This window comes from Mytilus edulis, chromosome 2 (assembly GCF_963676685.1).
Source record: "Mytilus edulis chromosome 2, xbMytEdul2.2, whole genome shotgun sequence".
In the NCBI taxonomy this organism is placed as follows: domain Eukaryota; kingdom Metazoa; phylum Mollusca; class Bivalvia; order Mytilida; family Mytilidae; genus Mytilus; species Mytilus edulis.
This window is the reverse complement of record NC_092345.1, coordinates 86196578-86213666: the sequence shown is the minus strand read 5'-3', so window position 1 is coordinate 86213666 and position 17089 is coordinate 86196578. Positions and strand designations below refer to the sequence as shown.

Sequence of the window (17089 nt, the reverse complement as noted above, 5' to 3'; positions counted from 1 at the left end):
CTCTAAAAATGGTATTTAAATGTAACAATGATAAAAAAATCTTTGTAGAAAGAATTTCATATAGACATTATTGTTTATCCTGTATTGGAAGACGACTTCTACTGTCTCACCTTTGATGTAAGTACTCTTGTTGGTGTCTATCAGATCGTTCTTGATACGATAGAGCGTTGATATCCAGTTATCTGTTATCAGGCTTGTTTTAGTTCTTCTAGTATTGTCGGGACACATTCTGGTGTATGTGATGTGTAGTCATTATAGACCAATCTAGCAGCTCGCCTCTTAATAATTTCTAAGAGTGTTAATGTTGGCTTGGTTGATTTCGATTTCGAAATTCTCAAGTACTTTGCTTTGTCTCGGATTCGAATAAGTGGTCTCCGATTCGAATAAGTGGTCTCCTTATAAGCTTTGTGGATATTGTACAAGGTATTTGTTCCTCGGTGGCATGCGGATGACATTGCCATAATATCTAACCATCCAGGTCTTCCAAATTTTAACGCTGTTGTTATGTATCCGTGGCGTCATTTATTTCTCTGAACGTTAGGGAAAAATAAGAACAACATATTCCTATTTGGAGTTGACTTCAATCTTCCAGACATTGGAAGAACCTCATATGATACACACAGCAATCAAGTACCAATCAAGTACCAACACAGGTCAACCTAGCTTGCATTATAATGACTGCAGACCTGAACATCCAACAACTGGTAGACAAATCAACTAGAGGGTGAATTCCTTTGGGCCTTCTGTTTACATCACATCCAGGTCGTCTTGAGAGACACTCCCATCAATCGAAAATAGTGACCACGACATCGTTCTTTTAGATCTAGCAGCAAAATCACAAAACTAAAACCAATCAAGAGAACTATCAATCTCTTAGAAAAAACGATATGATGGGTATTAAGAAAATTATTACGGATAACCTCACAGATTTTCAAAACACCAAATCCAGCGACATCAACACACTGTGGAATAATTTTTAAAAAACTCATCAGGAATGTAATGACACCATACGTACTAACAAAACAGACTTGGAGGAATACACAGCTATTGAAAATTAGCATCAACAAAAAGGCCAAAAGAATCAAAAACACTAAAGATTGGAAACGATACAGATTCCTCAAGGTTAAGTTACATAAAGAATCCAAGGTTGTTCATGGAAAATAAAGGGACGATTTCACAAGTAGCAAGCAAAACACTTCTGGTTTTACACCAAGAGCAGGAAACAAGAATCAACAGTCATTGTAATCATTAATGACAAAGATGGACTACTCCACAGTGATACACCAACACAAGCTTCAATGTTAAACATTCAGTTGCAATCTGTTTACACAAAAGATGATATGCATAACATGTTTAGTTCACGCATCATTGTAAATATAACGGAATTTGATGACACTGTCGTACAAAGTGAGAGGTATAGCGCTATAAAACCAGGTTTAATCCAGCATTTTCTACATTAAAAAATGCCTGTACCAAGTCAGGAATATGACAGTTGTTGTCCATTTTTTTTTATGTGTTTTGTCGTTCGATTTTGCCATGATTAGGGACTTTACTATTTGATTTTCCTCTGAGTTCAGTATTTTTGTGATTTTACTTTATATCACACATTACACAGGGTCATTTCAAACTATGGAATACACAGTCAGCCAGACCTGAGCCTTAAATCGTTCAAAGCCACTAAGTTTGTTGAAATTCCAGCTTATATACTTAAAAAATCAGATGAACATATAGCACCATGCCTGACTATACTTTACCAGAAATTTAGACACAGGAACCATCCCTAACGACTGGCGAGCTGCCAATAATGTACCAGTATTCAAGAAAGCTGAAAAACACAAAACTTCAAACGACAGATCAGTCTCATTGATTTCAATCTGCTGAAAACTCTTGGAATTACCTTAACTGAATTTGGCAAAACTTTTTGGAATTTTGGTCCTCAATGCTCTTCAACTTCGTACTTTAATTGGCCTTTTAATTTTTTTGGATTCGAGCGTCACTGATGAGTCTTTTGTAGACAAAACGCGCGTCTGGCGTATATGCAAAATTTAGTCCTGGTATCTATGATGAGTTTATTTGGAACACATTGTTCACAGCACCATCATGGTTCACTTTGACCATCACCAAACCATATGTGACCATCAACACCGGTTCAAAGCAAACCCAGCTCCTAATAACCCTTGATAAAATTGGCAAAAAATTAGATCAAGGAGAACATTCAGAAATTACCCTGCTAGATTTCTTTAAAACGTTTTGACAAAGTGCCCCACAAAAGACTCTTTCAAACAAATGGACCATTACAGGGTCAAATGATTAACCTGCCACCAGCAACCTACAGCGGGAAACTCATATCAGCAAGACGGTAGGGAAGGCATCAAAGACACTAGATCTCCTGTATCACCATGGTTAGAATATGCATCCACTGTATAGGTCCCCTATTAAAGCAATCCAGACAAAGAATTAAAACAAAGGCCGAGAAGAGCAGCTAGGAACGTATATAATGAATAACAAGACGTATCCACAAAACTATTACAAAACCGGAGATTCACGAACTAGAGAAAGGCACCGTCTACACCAACAGCGTACAGACTACCTGGGACTTACTCATAGTGGGGTAATACATAACAGTTGTTTGAAGCATATACCGTTATCAATATCAATATCGATCCGGAGAAAAGGCGCAAAAATATCTTCCCAGACGGGGAATCGAACCCCGGCCGCCGCGGTGAGAGCGCGGAATCCTAACCACTAGACTACCTGGGACTTACTCATAGTGGGGTAACTTAACACATATAAAGAGCAACAATAACAGCAATCATGCCTTTTTGTACGTTACAACGTCATTGGGAATGTCGACTGGCGTTAGATAGACTATAGAATGTCAATAACTTAAAACTGCAAAAGGCAGCGAAATCACCGCGAATAGTCGCTACCGTCGACGCTATATAACGCATTGTTTCAGGCTGGAATCATTAACATTAACATTCGATTTGTTCTGACTCACGATAATTAAGTTATAATCCATATAATATTGTGACACAAGTAAAACATGTCGGGGGGAAGGGGGAGTGTGGTATTTATTCGGCTTTGCCTGAAATGTTTGAGCGTGCATTTGAGACATGCCTCTAAAGAATGATTTTGAAATTTGAAGTCATCTGTGCCGATCGAGTGCGCTGTTTAAACAGCACTAACATTTCGTTGCGCTTTCTATGATTTTCAAGGCAAAGCAGCATTGTGTAGGCGAGATTACTTTGATTTATCGATGGCGCTTTTGTCTGCGGCCAAAAAATATGGAGATGCCGGGGATCGAACCCGGGGCCTTTCACATGCTATTGATATTAATAACGGTATATGCTTCAAACAACGCTCTACCACTAAGCTACATCCCCGTCCCTGGATTTTCATCAATATTTCCTTTTCAATTCCGCCTTTTACCACAGGACAAGTGTTCAGGTAGGTGTCCTACGAGAGGTCGGAGATGCTCTCTTATGTTTAACTGTACATTTTTCACTTGATAGTGCACGAAAGACATAGTTTATGTGGACTCAATTACATTGACAAAAAATTAGGAGTGGAGATGCCGGGGATCGAACCCGGGGCCTTTCACATGCAAAGCGAACGCTCTACCACTGAGCTACATCCCCTTCACAACGATAAAACATTAAATTTAAGTAGTGTATTTTCATACCATGTATATATATATGCCACTCTGATTGTTAAAAAAAAGTCTTGCACCAAGACGAGATGGTTATCTTTATGTCTTTAACAGTTGAAATTTGCTGAGCAAGTACATTAGATTTTGTAGTTCTTTTTCATGAAATGAACCATCAATCAGTCGGCCTCGTTATATATTGAGCTGAAGAAAGACATAATTTATATACAGTATCGGTGGTGTAAAAGGAAATCATATAGTATATATTTGCATGATAGGACAAACATACACCGTTTCTTTCATTGACCACGTACACATAACAGTTGTTTGAAGCATATACCGTTATTAATATCAATATCGATCCGGAGAAAAGGCGCAAAAATATCTTCCCAGACGGGGAATCGAACCCCGGCCGCCGCGGTGAGAGCGCGGAATCCTAACCACTAGACTACCTGGGACTTACTCATAGTGGGGTAACTTAACACATATAAAGAGCAACAATAACAGCAATCATGCCTTTTTGTACGTTACAACGTCATTGGGAATGTCGACTGGCGTTAGATAGACTATAGAATGTCAATAACTTAAAACTGCAAAAGGCAGCGAAATCACCGCGAATAGTCGCTACCGTCGACGCTATATAACGCATTGTTTCAGGCTGGAATCATTAACATTAACATTCGATTTGTTCTGACTCACGATAATTAAGTTATAATCCATATAATATTGTGACACAAGTAAAACATGTCGGGGGGAAGGGGGAGTGTGGTATTTATTCGGCTTTGCCTGAAATGTTTGAGCGTGCATTTGAGACATGCCTCTAAAGAATGATTTTGAAATTTGAAGTCATCTGTGCCGATCGAGTGCGCTGTTTAAACAGCACTAACATTTCGTTGCGCTTTCTATGATTTTCAAGGCAAAGCAGCATTGTGTAGGCGAGATTACTTTGATTTATCGATGGCGCTTTTGTCTGCGGCCAAAAAATATGGAGATGCCGGGGATCGAACCCGGGGCCTTTCACATGCGAAGCGAACGCTCTACCACTGAGCTACATCCCCGTCCCTGGATTTTCATCAATATTTCCTTTTCAATTCCGCCTTTTACCACAGGACAAGTGTTCAGGTAGGTGTCCTACGAGAGGTCGGAGATGCTCTCTTATGTTTAACTGTACATTTTTCACTTGATAGTGCACGAAAGACATAGTTTATGTGGACTCAATTACATTGACAAAAAATTAGGAGTGGAGATGCCGGGGATCGAACCCGGGGCCTTTCACATGCAAAGCGAACGCTCTACCACTGAGCTACATCCCCTTCACAACGATAAAACATTAAATTTAAGTAGTGTATTTTCATACCATGTATATATATATGCCACTCTGATTGTTAAAAAAAAGTCTTGCACCAAGACGAGATGGTTATCTTTATGTCTTTAACAGTTGAAATTTGCTGAGCAAGTACATTAGATTTTGTAGTTCTTTTTCATGAAATGAACCATCAATCAGTCGGCCTCGTTATATATTGAGCTGAAGAAAGACATAATTTATATACAGTATCGGTGGTGTAAAAGGAAATCATATAGTATATATTTGCATGATAGGACAAACATACACCGTTTCTTTCATTGACCACGTACACATAACAGTTGTTTGAAGCATATACCGTTATTAATATCAATATCGATCCGGAGAAAAGGCGCAAAAATATCTTCCCAGACGGGGAATCGAACCCCGGCCGCCGCGGTGAGAGCGCGGAATCCTAACCACTAGACTACCTGGGACTTACTCATAGTGGGGTAACTTAACACATATAAAGAGCAACAATAACAGCAATCATGCCTTTTTGTACGTTACAACGTCATTGGGAATGTCGACTGGCGTTAGATAGACTATAGAATGTCAATAACTTAAAACTGCAAAAGGCAGCGAAATCACCGCGAATAGTCGCTACCGTCGACGCTATATAACGCATTGTTTCAGGCTGGAATCATTAACATTAACATTCGATTTGTTCTGACTCACGATAATTAAGTTATAATCCATATAATATTGTGACACAAGTAAAACATGTCGGGGGGAAGGGGGAGTGTGGTATTTATTCGGCTTTGCCTGAAATGTTTGAGCGTGCATTTGAGACATGCCTCTAAAGAATGATTTTGAAATTTGAAGTCATCTGTGCCGATCGAGTGCGCTGTTTAAACAGCACTAACATTTCGTTGCGCTTTCTATGATTTTCAAGGCAAAGCAGCATTGTGTAGGCGAGATTACTTTGATTTATCGATGGCGCTTTTGTCTGCGGCCAAAAAATATGGAGATGCCGGGGATCGAACCCGGGGCCTTTCACATGCGAAGCGAACGCTCTACCACTGAGCTACATCCCCGTCCCTGGATTTTCATCAATATTTCCTTTTCAATTCCGCCTTTTACCACAGGACAAGTGTTCAGGTAGGTGTCCTACGAGAGGTCGGAGATGCTCTCTTATGTTTAACTGTACATTTTTCACTTGATAGTGCACGAAAGACATAGTTTATGTGGACTCAATTACATTGACAAAAAATTAGGAGTGGAGATGCCGGGGATCGAACCCGGGGCCTTTCACATGCAAAGCGAACGCTCTACCACTGAGCTACATCCCCTTCACAACGATAAAACATTAAATTTAAGTAGTGTATTTTCATACCATGTATATATATATATGCCACTCTGATTGTTAAAAAAAAGTCTTGCACCAAGACGAGATGGTTATCTTTATGTCTTTAACAGTTGAAATTTGCTGAGCAAGTACATTAGATTTTGTAGTTCTTTTTCATGAAATGAACCATCAATCAGTCGGCCTCGTTATATATTGAGCTGAAGAAAGACATAATTTATATACAGTATCGGTGGTGTAAAAGGAAATCATATAGTATATATTTGCATGATAGGACAAACATACACCGTTTCTTTCATTGACCACGTACACATAACAGTTGTTTGAAGCATATACCGTTATTAATATCAATATCGATCCGGAGAAAAGGCGCAAAAATATCTTCCCAGACGGGGAATCGAACCCCGGCCGCCGCGGTGAGAGCGCGGAATCCTAACCACTAGACTACCTGGGACTTACTCATAGTGGGGTAACTTAACACATATAAAGAGCAACAATAACAGCAATCATGCCTTTTTGTACGTTACAACGTCATTGGGAATGTCGACTGGCGTTAGATAGACTATAGAATGTCAATAACTTAAAACTGCAAAAGGCAGCGAAATCACCGCGAATAGTCGCTACCGTCGACGCTATATAACGCATTGTTTCAGGCTGGAATCATTAACATTAACATTCGATTTGTTCTGACTCACGATAATTAAGTTATAATCCATATAATATTGTGACACAAGTAAAACATGTCGGGGGGAAGGGGGAGTGTGGTATTTATTCGGCTTTGCCTGAAATGTTTGAGCGTGCATTTGAGACATGCCTCTAAAGAATGATTTTGAAATTTGAAGTCATCTGTGCCGATCGAGTGCGCTGTTTAAACAGCACTAACATTTCGTTGCGCTTTCTATGATTTTCAAGGCAAAGCAGCATTGTGTAGGCGAGATTACTTTGATTTATCGATGGCGCTTTTGTCTGCGGCCAAAAAATATGGAGATGCCGGGGATCGAACCCGGGGCCTTTCACATGCGAAGCGAACGCTCTACCACTGAGCTACATCCCCGTCCCTGGATTTTCATCAATATTTCCTTTTCAATTCCGCCTTTTACCACAGGACAAGTGTTCAGGTAGGTGTCCTACGAGAGGTCGGAGATGCTCTCTTATGTTTAACTGTACATTTTTCACTTGATAGTGCACGAAAGACATAGTTTATGTGGACTCAATTACATTGACAAAAAATTAGGAGTGGAGATGCCGGGGATCGAACCCGGGGCCTTTCACATGCAAAGCGAACGCTCTACCACTGAGCTACATCCCCTTCACAACGATAAAACATTAAATTTAAGTAGTGTATTTTCATACCATGTATATATATATATGCCACTCTGATTGTTAAAAAAAAGTCTTGCACCAAGACGAGATGGTTATCTTTATGTCTTTAACAGTTGAAATTTGCTGAGCAAGTACATTAGATTTTGTAGTTCTTTTTCATGAAATGAACCATCAATCAGTCGGCCTCGTTATATATTGAGCTGAAGAAAGACATAATTTATATACAGTATCGGTGGTGTAAAAGGAAATCATATAGTATATATTTGCATGATAGGACAAACATACACCGTTTCTTTCATTGACCACGTACACATAACAGTTGTTTGAAGCATATACCGTTATTAATATCAATATCGATCCGGAGAAAAGGCGCAAAAATATCTTCCCAGACGGGGAATCGAACCCCGGCCGCCGCGGTGAGAGCGCGGAATCCTAACCACTAGACTACCTGGGACTTACTCATAGTGGGGTAACTTAACACATATAAAGAGCAACAATAACAGCAATCATGCCTTTTTGTACGTTACAACGTCATTGGGAATGTCGACTGGCGTTAGATAGACTATAGAATGTCAATAACTTAAAACTGCAAAAGGCAGCGAAATCACCGCGAATAGTCGCTACCGTCGACGCTATATAACGCATTGTTTCAGGCTGGAATCATTAACATTAACATTCGATTTGTTCTGACTCACGATAATTAAGTTATAATCCATATAATATTGTGACACAAGTAAAACATGTCGGGGGGAAGGGGGAGTGTGGTATTTATTCGGCTTTGCCTGAAATGTTTGAGCGTGCATTTGAGACATGCCTCTAAAGAATGATTTTGAAATTTGAAGTCATCTGTGCCGATCGAGTGCGCTGTTTAAACAGCACTAACATTTCGTTGCGCTTTCTATGATTTTCAAGGCAAAGCAGCATTGTGTAGGCGAGATTACTTTGATTTATCGATGGCGCTTTTGTCTGCGGCCAAAAAATATGGAGATGCCGGGGATCGAACCCGGGGCCTTTCACATGCGAAGCGAACGCTCTACCACTGAGCTACATCCCCGTCCCTGGATTTTCATCAATATTTCCTTTTCAATTCCGCCTTTTACCACAGGACAAGTGTTCAGGTAGGTGTCCTACGAGAGGTCGGAGATGCTCTCTTATGTTTAACTGTACATTTTTCACTTGATAGTGCACGAAAGACATAGTTTATGTGGACTCAATTACATTGACAAAAAATTAGGAGTGGAGATGCCGGGGATCGAACCCGGGGCCTTTCACATGCAAAGCGAACGCTCTACCACTGAGCTACATCCCCTTCACAACGATAAAACATTAAATTTAAGTAGTGTATTTTCATACCATGTATATATATATATGCCACTCTGATTGTTAAAAAAAAGTCTTGCACCAAGACGAGATGGTTATCTTTATGTCTTTAACAGTTGAAATTTGCTGAGCAAGTACATTAGATTTTGTAGTTCTTTTTCATGAAATGAACCATCAATCAGTCGGCCTCGTTATATATTGAGCTGAAGAAAGACATAATTTATATACAGTATCGGTGGTGTAAAAGGAAATCATATAGTATATATTTGCATGATAGGACAAACATACACCGTTTCTTTCATTGACCACGTACACATAACAGTTGTTTGAAGCATATACCGTTATTAATATCAATATCGATCCGGAGAAAAGGCGCAAAAATATCTTCCCAGACGGGGAATCGAACCCCGGCCGCCGCGGTGAGAGCGCGGAATCCTAACCACTAGACTACCTGGGACTTACTCATAGTGGGGTAACTTAACACATATAAAGAGCAACAATAACAGCAATCATGCCTTTTTGTACGTTACAACGTCATTGGGAATGTCGACTGGCGTTAGATAGACTATAGAATGTCAATAACTTAAAACTGCAAAAGGCAGCGAAATCACCGCGAATAGTCGCTACCGTCGACGCTATATAACGCATTGTTTCAGGCTGGAATCATTAACATTAACATTCGATTTGTTCTGACTCACGATAATTAAGTTATAATCCATATAATATTGTGACACAAGTAAAACATGTCGGGGGGAAGGGGGAGTGTGGTATTTATTCGGCTTTGCCTGAAATGTTTGAGCGTGCATTTGAGACATGCCTCTAAAGAATGATTTTGAAATTTGAAGTCATCTGTGCCGATCGAGTGCGCTGTTTAAACAGCACTAACATTTCGTTGCGCTTTCTATGATTTTCAAGGCAAAGCAGCATTGTGTAGGCGAGATTACTTTGATTTATCGATGGCGCTTTTGTCTGCGGCCAAAAAATATGGAGATGCCGGGGATCGAACCCGGGGCCTTTCACATGCGAAGCGAACGCTCTACCACTGAGCTACATCCCCGTCCCTGGATTTTCATCAATATTTCCTTTTCAATTCCGCCTTTTACCACAGGACAAGTGTTCAGGTAGGTGTCCTACGAGAGGTCGGAGATGCTCTCTTATGTTTAACTGTACATTTTTCACTTGATAGTGCACGAAAGACATAGTTTATGTGGACTCAATTACATTGACAAAAAATTAGGAGTGGAGATGCCGGGGATCGAACCCGGGGCCTTTCACATGCAAAGCGAACGCTCTACCACTGAGCTACATCCCCTTCACAACGATAAAACATTAAATTTAAGTAGTGTATTTTCATACCATGTATATATATATATGCCACTCTGATTGTTAAAAAAAAGTCTTGCACCAAGACGAGATGGTTATCTTTATGTCTTTAACAGTTGAAATTTGCTGAGCAAGTACATTAGATTTTGTAGTTCTTTTTCATGAAATGAACCATCAATCAGTCGGCCTCGTTATATATTGAGCTGAAGAAAGACATAATTTATATACAGTATCGGTGGTGTAAAAGGAAATCATATAGTATATATTTGCATGATAGGACAAACATACACCGTTTCTTTCATTGACCACGTACACATAACAGTTGTTTGAAGCATATACCGTTATTAATATCAATATCGATCCGGAGAAAAGGCGCAAAAATATCTTCCCAGACGGGGAATCGAACCCCGGCCGCCGCGGTGAGAGCGCGGAATCCTAACCACTAGACTACCTGGGACTTACTCATAGTGGGGTAACTTAACACATATAAAGAGCAACAATAACAGCAATCATGCCTTTTTGTACGTTACAACGTCATTGGGAATGTCGACTGGCGTTAGATAGACTATAGAATGTCAATAACTTAAAACTGCAAAAGGCAGCGAAATCACCGCGAATAGTCGCTACCGTCGACGCTATATAACGCATTGTTTCAGGCTGGAATCATTAACATTAACATTCGATTTGTTCTGACTCACGATAATTAAGTTATAATCCATATAATATTGTGACACAAGTAAAACATGTCGGGGGGAAGGGGGAGTGTGGTATTTATTCGGCTTTGCCTGAAATGTTTGAGCGTGCATTTGAGACATGCCTCTAAAGAATGATTTTGAAATTTGAAGTCATCTGTGCCGATCGAGTGCGCTGTTTAAACAGCACTAACATTTCGTTGCGCTTTCTATGATTTTCAAGGCAAAGCAGCATTGTGTAGGCGAGATTACTTTGATTTATCGATGGCGCTTTTGTCTGCGGCCAAAAAATATGGAGATGCCGGGGATCGAACCCGGGGCCTTTCACATGCGAAGCGAACGCTCTACCACTGAGCTACATCCCCGTCCCTGGATTTTCATCAATATTTCCTTTTCAATTCCGCCTTTTACCACAGGACAAGTGTTCAGGTAGGTGTCCTACGAGAGGTCGGAGATGCTCTCTTATGTTTAACTGTACATTTTTCACTTGATAGTGCACGAAAGACATAGTTTATGTGGACTCAATTACATTGACAAAAAATTAGGAGTGGAGATGCCGGGGATCGAACCCGGGGCCTTTCACATGCAAAGCGAACGCTCTACCACTGAGCTACATCCCCTTCACAACGATAGAACATTAAATTTAAGTAGTGTATTTTCATACCATGTATATATATATGCCACTCTGATTGTTAAAAAAAAGTCTTGCACCAAGACGAGATGGTTATCTTTATGTCTTTAACAGTTGAAATTTGCTGAGCAAGTACATTAGATTTTGTAGTTCTTTTTCATGAAATGAACCATCAATCAGTCGGCCTCGTTATATATTGAGCTGAAGAAAGACATAATTTATATACAGTATCGGTGGTGTAAAAGGAAATCATATAGTATATATTTGCATGATAGGACAAACATACACCGTTTCTTTCATTGACCACGTACACATAACAGTTGTTTGAAGCATATACCGTTATTAATATCAATATCGATCCGGAGAAAAGGCGCAAAAATATCTTCCCAGACGGGGAATCGAACCCCGGCCGCCGCGGTGAGAGCGCGGAATCCTAACCACTAGACTACCTGGGACTTACTCATAGTGGGGTAACTTAACACATATAAAGAGCAACAATAACAGCAATCATGCCTTTTTGTACGTTACAACGTCATTGGGAATGTCGACTGGCGTTAGATAGACTATAGAATGTCAATAACTTAAAACTGCAAAAGGCAGCGAAATCACCGCGAATAGTCGCTACCGTCGACGCTATATAACGCATTGTTTCAGGCTGGAATCATTAACATTAACATTCGATTTGTTCTGACTCACGATAATTAAGTTATAATCCATATAATATTGTGACACAAGTAAAACATGTCGGGGGGAAGGGGGAGTGTGGTATTTATTCGGCTTTGCCTGAAATGTTTGAGCGTGCATTTGAGACATGCCTCTAAAGAATGATTTTGAAATTTGAAGTCATCTGTGCCGATCGAGTGCGCTGTTTAAACAGCACTAACATTTCGTTGCGCTTTCTATGATTTTCAAGGCAAAGCAGCATTGTGTAGGCGAGATTACTTTGATTTATCGATGGCGCTTTTGTCTGCGGCCAAAAAATATGGAGATGCCGGGGATCGAACCCGGGGCCTTTCACATGCGAAGCGAACGCTCTACCACTGAGCTACATCCCCGTCCCTGGATTTTCATCAATATTTCCTTTTCAATTCCGCCTTTTACCACAGGACAAGTGTTCAGGTAGGTGTCCTACGAGAGGTCGGAGATGCTCTCTTATGTTTAACTGTACATTTTTCACTTGATAGTGCACGAAAGACATAGTTTATGTGGACTCAATTACATTGACAAAAAATTAGGAGTGGAGATGCCGGGGATCGAACCCGGGGCCTTTCACATGCAAAGCGAACGCTCTACCACTGAGCTACATCCCCTTCACAACGATAAAACATTAAATTTAAGTAGTGTATTTTCATACCATGTATATATATATATGCCACTCTGATTGTTAAAAAAAAGTCTTGCACCAAGACGAGATGGTTATCTTTATGTCTTTAACAGTTGAAATTTGCTGAGCAAGTACATTAGATTTTGTAGTTCTTTTTCATGAAATGAACCATCAATCAGTCGGCCTCGTTATATATTGAGCTGAAGAAAGACATAATTTATATACAGTATCGGTGGTGTAAAAGGAAATCATATAGTATATATTTGCATGATAGGACAAACATACACCGTTTCTTTCATTGACCACGTACACATAACAGTTGTTTGAAGCATATACCGTTATTAATATCAATATCGATCCGGAGAAAAGGCGCAAAAATATCTTCCCAGACGGGGAATCGAACCCCGGCCGCCGCGGTGAGAGCGCGGAATCCTAACCACTAGACTACCTGGGACTTACTCATAGTGGGGTAACTTAACACATATAAAGAGCAACAATAACAGCAATCATGCCTTTTTGTACGTTACAACGTCATTGGGAATGTCGACTGGCGTTAGATAGACTATAGAATGTCAATAACTTAAAACTGCAAAAGGCAGCGAAATCACCGCGAATAGTCGCTACCGTCGACGCTATATAACGCATTGTTTCAGGCTGGAATCATTAACATTAACATTCGATTTGTTCTGACTCACGATAATTAAGTTATAATCCATATAATATTGTGACACAAGTAAAACATGTCGGGGGGAAGGGGGAGTGTGGTATTTATTCGGCTTTGCCTGAAATGTTTGAGCGTGCATTTGAGACATGCCTCTAAAGAATGATTTTGAAATTTGAAGTCATCTGTGCCGATCGAGTGCGCTGTTTAAACAGCACTAACATTTCGTTGCGCTTTCTATGATTTTCAAGGCAAAGCAGCATTGTGTAGGCGAGATTACTTTGATTTATCGATGGCGCTTTTGTCTGCGGCCAAAAAATATGGAGATGCCGGGGATCGAACCCGGGGCCTTTCACATGCGAAGCGAACGCTCTACCACTGAGCTACATCCCCGTCCCTGGATTTTCATCAATATTTCCTTTTCAATTCCGCCTTTTACCACAGGACAAGTGTTCAGGTAGGTGTCCTACGAGAGGTCGGAGATGCTCTCTTATGTTTAACTGTACATTTTTCACTTGATAGTGCACGAAAGACATAGTTTATGTGGACTCAATTACATTGACAAAAAATTAGGAGTGGAGATGCCGGGGATCGAACCCGGGGCCTTTCACATGCAAAGCGAACGCTCTACCACTGAGCTACATCCCCTTCACAACGATAAAACATTAAATTTAAGTAGTGTATTTTCATACCATGTATATATATATATGCCACTCTGATTGTTAAAAAAAAGTCTTGCACCAAGACGAGATGGTTATCTTTATGTCTTTAACAGTTGAAATTTGCTGAGCAAGTACATTAGATTTTGTAGTTCTTTTTCATGAAATGAACCATCAATCAGTCGGCCTCGTTATATATTGAGCTGAAGAAAGACATAATTTATATACAGTATCGGTGGTGTAAAAGGAAATCATATAGTATATATTTGCATGATAGGACAAACATACACCGTTTCTTTCATTGACCACGTACACATAACAGTTGTTTGAAGCATATACCGTTATTAATATCAATATCGATCCGGAGAAAAGGCGCAAAAATATCTTCCCAGACGGGGAATCGAACCCCGGCCGCCGCGGTGAGAGCGCGGAATCCTAACCACTAGACTACCTGGGACTTACTCATAGTGGGGTAACTTAACACATATAAAGAGCAACAATAACAGCAATCATGCCTTTTTGTACGTTACAACGTCATTGGGAATGTCGACTGGCGTTAGATAGACTATAGAATGTCAATAACTTAAAACTGCAAAAGGCAGCGAAATCACCGCGAATAGTCGCTACCGTCGACGCTATATAACGCATTGTTTCAGGCTGGAATCATTAACATTAACATTCGATTTGTTCTGACTCACGATAATTAAGTTATAATCCATATAATATTGTGACACAAGTAAAACATGTCGGGGGGAAGGGGGAGTGTGGTATTTATTCGGCTTTGCCTGAAATGTTTGAGCGTGCATTTGAGACATGCCTCTAAAGAATGATTTTGAAATTTGAAGTCATCTGTGCCGATCGAGTGCGCTGTTTAAACAGCACTAACATTTCGTTGCGCTTTCTATGATTTTCAAGGCAAAGCAGCATTGTGTAGGCGAGATTACTTTGATTTATCGATGGCGCTTTTGTCTGCGGCCAAAAAATATGGAGATGCCGGGGATCGAACCCGGGGCCTTTCACATGCGAAGCGAACGCTCTACCACTGAGCTACATCCCCGTCCCTGGATTTTCATCAATATTTCCTTTTCAATTCCGCCTTTTACCACAGGACAAGTGTTCAGGTAGGTGTCCTACGAGAGGTCGGAGATGCTCTCTTATGTTTAACTGTACATTTTTCACTTGATAGTGCACGAAAGACATAGTTTATGTGGACTCAATTACATTGACAAAAAATTAGGAGTGGAGATGCCGGGGATCGAACCCGGGGCCTTTCACATGCAAAGCGAACGCTCTACCACTGAGCTACATCCCCTTCACAACGATAAAACATTAAATTTAAGTAGTGTATTTTCATACCATGTATATATATATATGCCACTCTGATTGTTAAAAAAAAGTCTTGCACCAAGACGAGATGGTTATCTTTATGTCTTTAACAGTTGAAATTTGCTGAGCAAGTACATTAGATTTTGTAGTTCTTTTTCATGAAATGAACCATCAATCAGTCGGCCTCGTTATATATTGAGCTGAAGAAAGACATAATTTATATACAGTATCGGTGGTGTAAAAGGAAATCATATAGTATATATTTGCATGATAGGACAAACATACACCGTTTCTTTCATTGACCACGTACACATAACAGTTGTTTGAAGCATATACCGTTATTAATATCAATATCGATCCGGAGAAAAGGCGCAAAAATATCTTCCCAGACGGGGAATCGAACCCCGGCCGCCGCGGTGAGAGCGCGGAATCCTAACCACTAGACTACCTGGGACTTACTCATAGTGGGGTAACTTAACACATATAAAGAGCAACAATAACAGCAATCATGCCTTTTTGTACGTTACAACGTCATTGGGAATGTCGACTGGCGTTAGATAGACTATAGAATGTCAATAACTTAAAACTGCAAAAGGCAGCGAAATCACCGCGAATAGTCGCTACCGTCGACGCTATATAACGCATTGTTTCAGGCTGGAATCATTAACATTAACATTCGATTTGTTCTGACTCACGATAATTAAGTTATAATCCATATAATATTGTGACACAAGTAAAACATGTCGGGGGGAAGGGGGAGTGTGGTATTTATTCGGCTTTGCCTGAAATGTTTGAGCGTGCATTTGAGACATGCCTCTAAAGAATGATTTTGAAATTTGAAGTCATCTGTGCCGATCGAGTGCGCTGTTTAAACAGCACTAACATTTCGTTGCGCTTTCTATGATTTTCAAGGCAAAGCAGCATTGTGTAGGCGAGATTACTTTGATTTATCGATGGCGCTTTTGTCTGCGGCCAAAAAATATGGAGATGCCGGGGATCGAACCCGGGGCCTTTCACATGCGAAGCGAACGCTCTACCACTGAGCTACATCCCCGTCCCTGGATTTTCATCAATATTTCCTTTTCAATTCCGCCTTTTACCACAGGACAAGTGTTCAGGTAGGTGTCCTACGAGAGGTCGGAGATGCTCTCTTATGTTTAACTGTACATTTTTCACTTGATAGTGCACGAAAGACATAGTTTATGTGGACTCAATTACATTGACAAAAAATTAGGAGTGGAGATGCCGGGGATCGAACCCGGGGCCTTTCACATGCAAAGCGAACGCTCTACCACTGAGCTACATCCCCTTCACAACGATAAAACATTAAATTTAAGTAGTGTATTTTCATACCATGTATATATATATATGCCACTCTGATTGTTAAAAAAAAGTCTTGCACCAAGACGAGATGGTTATCTTTATGTCTTTAACAGTTGAAATTTGCTGAGCAAGTACATTAGATTTTGTAGTTCTTTTTCATGAAATGAACCATCAATCAGTCGGCCTCGTTATATATTGAGCTGAAGAAAG

General features: G+C 40.2%; 32 non-coding genes across 32 annotated transcripts; all 32 read right to left on the bottom strand.

Annotated features, from left to right (window-relative positions):
• Window positions 1-2688: 2688 nt before the first annotated feature.
• Trnae-cuc (transfer RNA glutamic acid (anticodon CUC)) lies at window positions 2689-2760 on the bottom strand. The gene has a single exon. It is a non-coding gene; the product is annotated as a tRNA-Glu (tRNA).
• Window positions 2761-3569: 809 nt separating this feature from the next.
• Trnaa-ugc (transfer RNA alanine (anticodon UGC)) lies at window positions 3570-3641 on the bottom strand. The gene has a single exon. It is a non-coding gene; the product is annotated as a tRNA-Ala (tRNA).
• Window positions 3642-4035: 394 nt separating this feature from the next.
• Trnae-cuc (transfer RNA glutamic acid (anticodon CUC)) lies at window positions 4036-4107 on the bottom strand. The gene has a single exon. It is a non-coding gene; the product is annotated as a tRNA-Glu (tRNA).
• A 528-nt stretch (window positions 4108-4635) lies between these two features.
• On the bottom strand, window positions 4636-4707 carry Trnaa-cgc (transfer RNA alanine (anticodon CGC)). Its single transcript has one exon. It is a non-coding gene; the product is annotated as a tRNA-Ala (tRNA).
• A 183-nt stretch (window positions 4708-4890) lies between these two features.
• Window positions 4891-4962, bottom strand: Trnaa-ugc (transfer RNA alanine (anticodon UGC)). The gene has a single exon. It is a non-coding gene; the product is annotated as a tRNA-Ala (tRNA).
• Window positions 4963-5356: 394 nt separating this feature from the next.
• Window positions 5357-5428, bottom strand: Trnae-cuc (transfer RNA glutamic acid (anticodon CUC)). The gene has a single exon. It is a non-coding gene; the product is annotated as a tRNA-Glu (tRNA).
• Window positions 5429-5956: 528 nt separating this feature from the next.
• Window positions 5957-6028, bottom strand: Trnaa-cgc (transfer RNA alanine (anticodon CGC)). Its single transcript has one exon. It is a non-coding gene; the product is annotated as a tRNA-Ala (tRNA).
• A 183-nt stretch (window positions 6029-6211) lies between these two features.
• Window positions 6212-6283, bottom strand: Trnaa-ugc (transfer RNA alanine (anticodon UGC)). The gene has a single exon. It is a non-coding gene; the product is annotated as a tRNA-Ala (tRNA).
• Window positions 6284-6679: 396 nt separating this feature from the next.
• Window positions 6680-6751, bottom strand: Trnae-cuc (transfer RNA glutamic acid (anticodon CUC)). Its single transcript has one exon. It is a non-coding gene; the product is annotated as a tRNA-Glu (tRNA).
• A 528-nt stretch (window positions 6752-7279) lies between these two features.
• Window positions 7280-7351, bottom strand: Trnaa-cgc (transfer RNA alanine (anticodon CGC)). Its single transcript has one exon. It is a non-coding gene; the product is annotated as a tRNA-Ala (tRNA).
• A 183-nt stretch (window positions 7352-7534) lies between these two features.
• Window positions 7535-7606, bottom strand: Trnaa-ugc (transfer RNA alanine (anticodon UGC)). Its single transcript has one exon. It is a non-coding gene; the product is annotated as a tRNA-Ala (tRNA).
• A 396-nt stretch (window positions 7607-8002) lies between these two features.
• Trnae-cuc (transfer RNA glutamic acid (anticodon CUC)) lies at window positions 8003-8074 on the bottom strand. Its single transcript has one exon. It is a non-coding gene; the product is annotated as a tRNA-Glu (tRNA).
• Window positions 8075-8602: 528 nt separating this feature from the next.
• Trnaa-cgc (transfer RNA alanine (anticodon CGC)) lies at window positions 8603-8674 on the bottom strand. The gene has a single exon. It is a non-coding gene; the product is annotated as a tRNA-Ala (tRNA).
• Window positions 8675-8857: 183 nt separating this feature from the next.
• On the bottom strand, window positions 8858-8929 carry Trnaa-ugc (transfer RNA alanine (anticodon UGC)). Its single transcript has one exon. It is a non-coding gene; the product is annotated as a tRNA-Ala (tRNA).
• A 396-nt stretch (window positions 8930-9325) lies between these two features.
• Window positions 9326-9397, bottom strand: Trnae-cuc (transfer RNA glutamic acid (anticodon CUC)). The gene has a single exon. It is a non-coding gene; the product is annotated as a tRNA-Glu (tRNA).
• A 528-nt stretch (window positions 9398-9925) lies between these two features.
• Trnaa-cgc (transfer RNA alanine (anticodon CGC)) lies at window positions 9926-9997 on the bottom strand. The gene has a single exon. It is a non-coding gene; the product is annotated as a tRNA-Ala (tRNA).
• A 183-nt stretch (window positions 9998-10180) lies between these two features.
• Trnaa-ugc (transfer RNA alanine (anticodon UGC)) lies at window positions 10181-10252 on the bottom strand. Its single transcript has one exon. It is a non-coding gene; the product is annotated as a tRNA-Ala (tRNA).
• A 396-nt stretch (window positions 10253-10648) lies between these two features.
• Window positions 10649-10720, bottom strand: Trnae-cuc (transfer RNA glutamic acid (anticodon CUC)). The gene has a single exon. It is a non-coding gene; the product is annotated as a tRNA-Glu (tRNA).
• A 528-nt stretch (window positions 10721-11248) lies between these two features.
• Trnaa-cgc (transfer RNA alanine (anticodon CGC)) lies at window positions 11249-11320 on the bottom strand. The gene has a single exon. It is a non-coding gene; the product is annotated as a tRNA-Ala (tRNA).
• Window positions 11321-11503: 183 nt separating this feature from the next.
• Window positions 11504-11575, bottom strand: Trnaa-ugc (transfer RNA alanine (anticodon UGC)). Its single transcript has one exon. It is a non-coding gene; the product is annotated as a tRNA-Ala (tRNA).
• Window positions 11576-11969: 394 nt separating this feature from the next.
• Trnae-cuc (transfer RNA glutamic acid (anticodon CUC)) lies at window positions 11970-12041 on the bottom strand. Its single transcript has one exon. It is a non-coding gene; the product is annotated as a tRNA-Glu (tRNA).
• Window positions 12042-12569: 528 nt separating this feature from the next.
• Window positions 12570-12641, bottom strand: Trnaa-cgc (transfer RNA alanine (anticodon CGC)). Its single transcript has one exon. It is a non-coding gene; the product is annotated as a tRNA-Ala (tRNA).
• A 183-nt stretch (window positions 12642-12824) lies between these two features.
• On the bottom strand, window positions 12825-12896 carry Trnaa-ugc (transfer RNA alanine (anticodon UGC)). The gene has a single exon. It is a non-coding gene; the product is annotated as a tRNA-Ala (tRNA).
• Window positions 12897-13292: 396 nt separating this feature from the next.
• Trnae-cuc (transfer RNA glutamic acid (anticodon CUC)) lies at window positions 13293-13364 on the bottom strand. The gene has a single exon. It is a non-coding gene; the product is annotated as a tRNA-Glu (tRNA).
• Window positions 13365-13892: 528 nt separating this feature from the next.
• On the bottom strand, window positions 13893-13964 carry Trnaa-cgc (transfer RNA alanine (anticodon CGC)). The gene has a single exon. It is a non-coding gene; the product is annotated as a tRNA-Ala (tRNA).
• A 183-nt stretch (window positions 13965-14147) lies between these two features.
• Window positions 14148-14219, bottom strand: Trnaa-ugc (transfer RNA alanine (anticodon UGC)). Its single transcript has one exon. It is a non-coding gene; the product is annotated as a tRNA-Ala (tRNA).
• A 396-nt stretch (window positions 14220-14615) lies between these two features.
• On the bottom strand, window positions 14616-14687 carry Trnae-cuc (transfer RNA glutamic acid (anticodon CUC)). The gene has a single exon. It is a non-coding gene; the product is annotated as a tRNA-Glu (tRNA).
• Window positions 14688-15215: 528 nt separating this feature from the next.
• On the bottom strand, window positions 15216-15287 carry Trnaa-cgc (transfer RNA alanine (anticodon CGC)). Its single transcript has one exon. It is a non-coding gene; the product is annotated as a tRNA-Ala (tRNA).
• Window positions 15288-15470: 183 nt separating this feature from the next.
• Window positions 15471-15542, bottom strand: Trnaa-ugc (transfer RNA alanine (anticodon UGC)). The gene has a single exon. It is a non-coding gene; the product is annotated as a tRNA-Ala (tRNA).
• A 396-nt stretch (window positions 15543-15938) lies between these two features.
• On the bottom strand, window positions 15939-16010 carry Trnae-cuc (transfer RNA glutamic acid (anticodon CUC)). Its single transcript has one exon. It is a non-coding gene; the product is annotated as a tRNA-Glu (tRNA).
• Window positions 16011-16538: 528 nt separating this feature from the next.
• On the bottom strand, window positions 16539-16610 carry Trnaa-cgc (transfer RNA alanine (anticodon CGC)). The gene has a single exon. It is a non-coding gene; the product is annotated as a tRNA-Ala (tRNA).
• A 183-nt stretch (window positions 16611-16793) lies between these two features.
• On the bottom strand, window positions 16794-16865 carry Trnaa-ugc (transfer RNA alanine (anticodon UGC)). The gene has a single exon. It is a non-coding gene; the product is annotated as a tRNA-Ala (tRNA).
• Window positions 16866-17089: the final 224 nt, after the last annotated feature.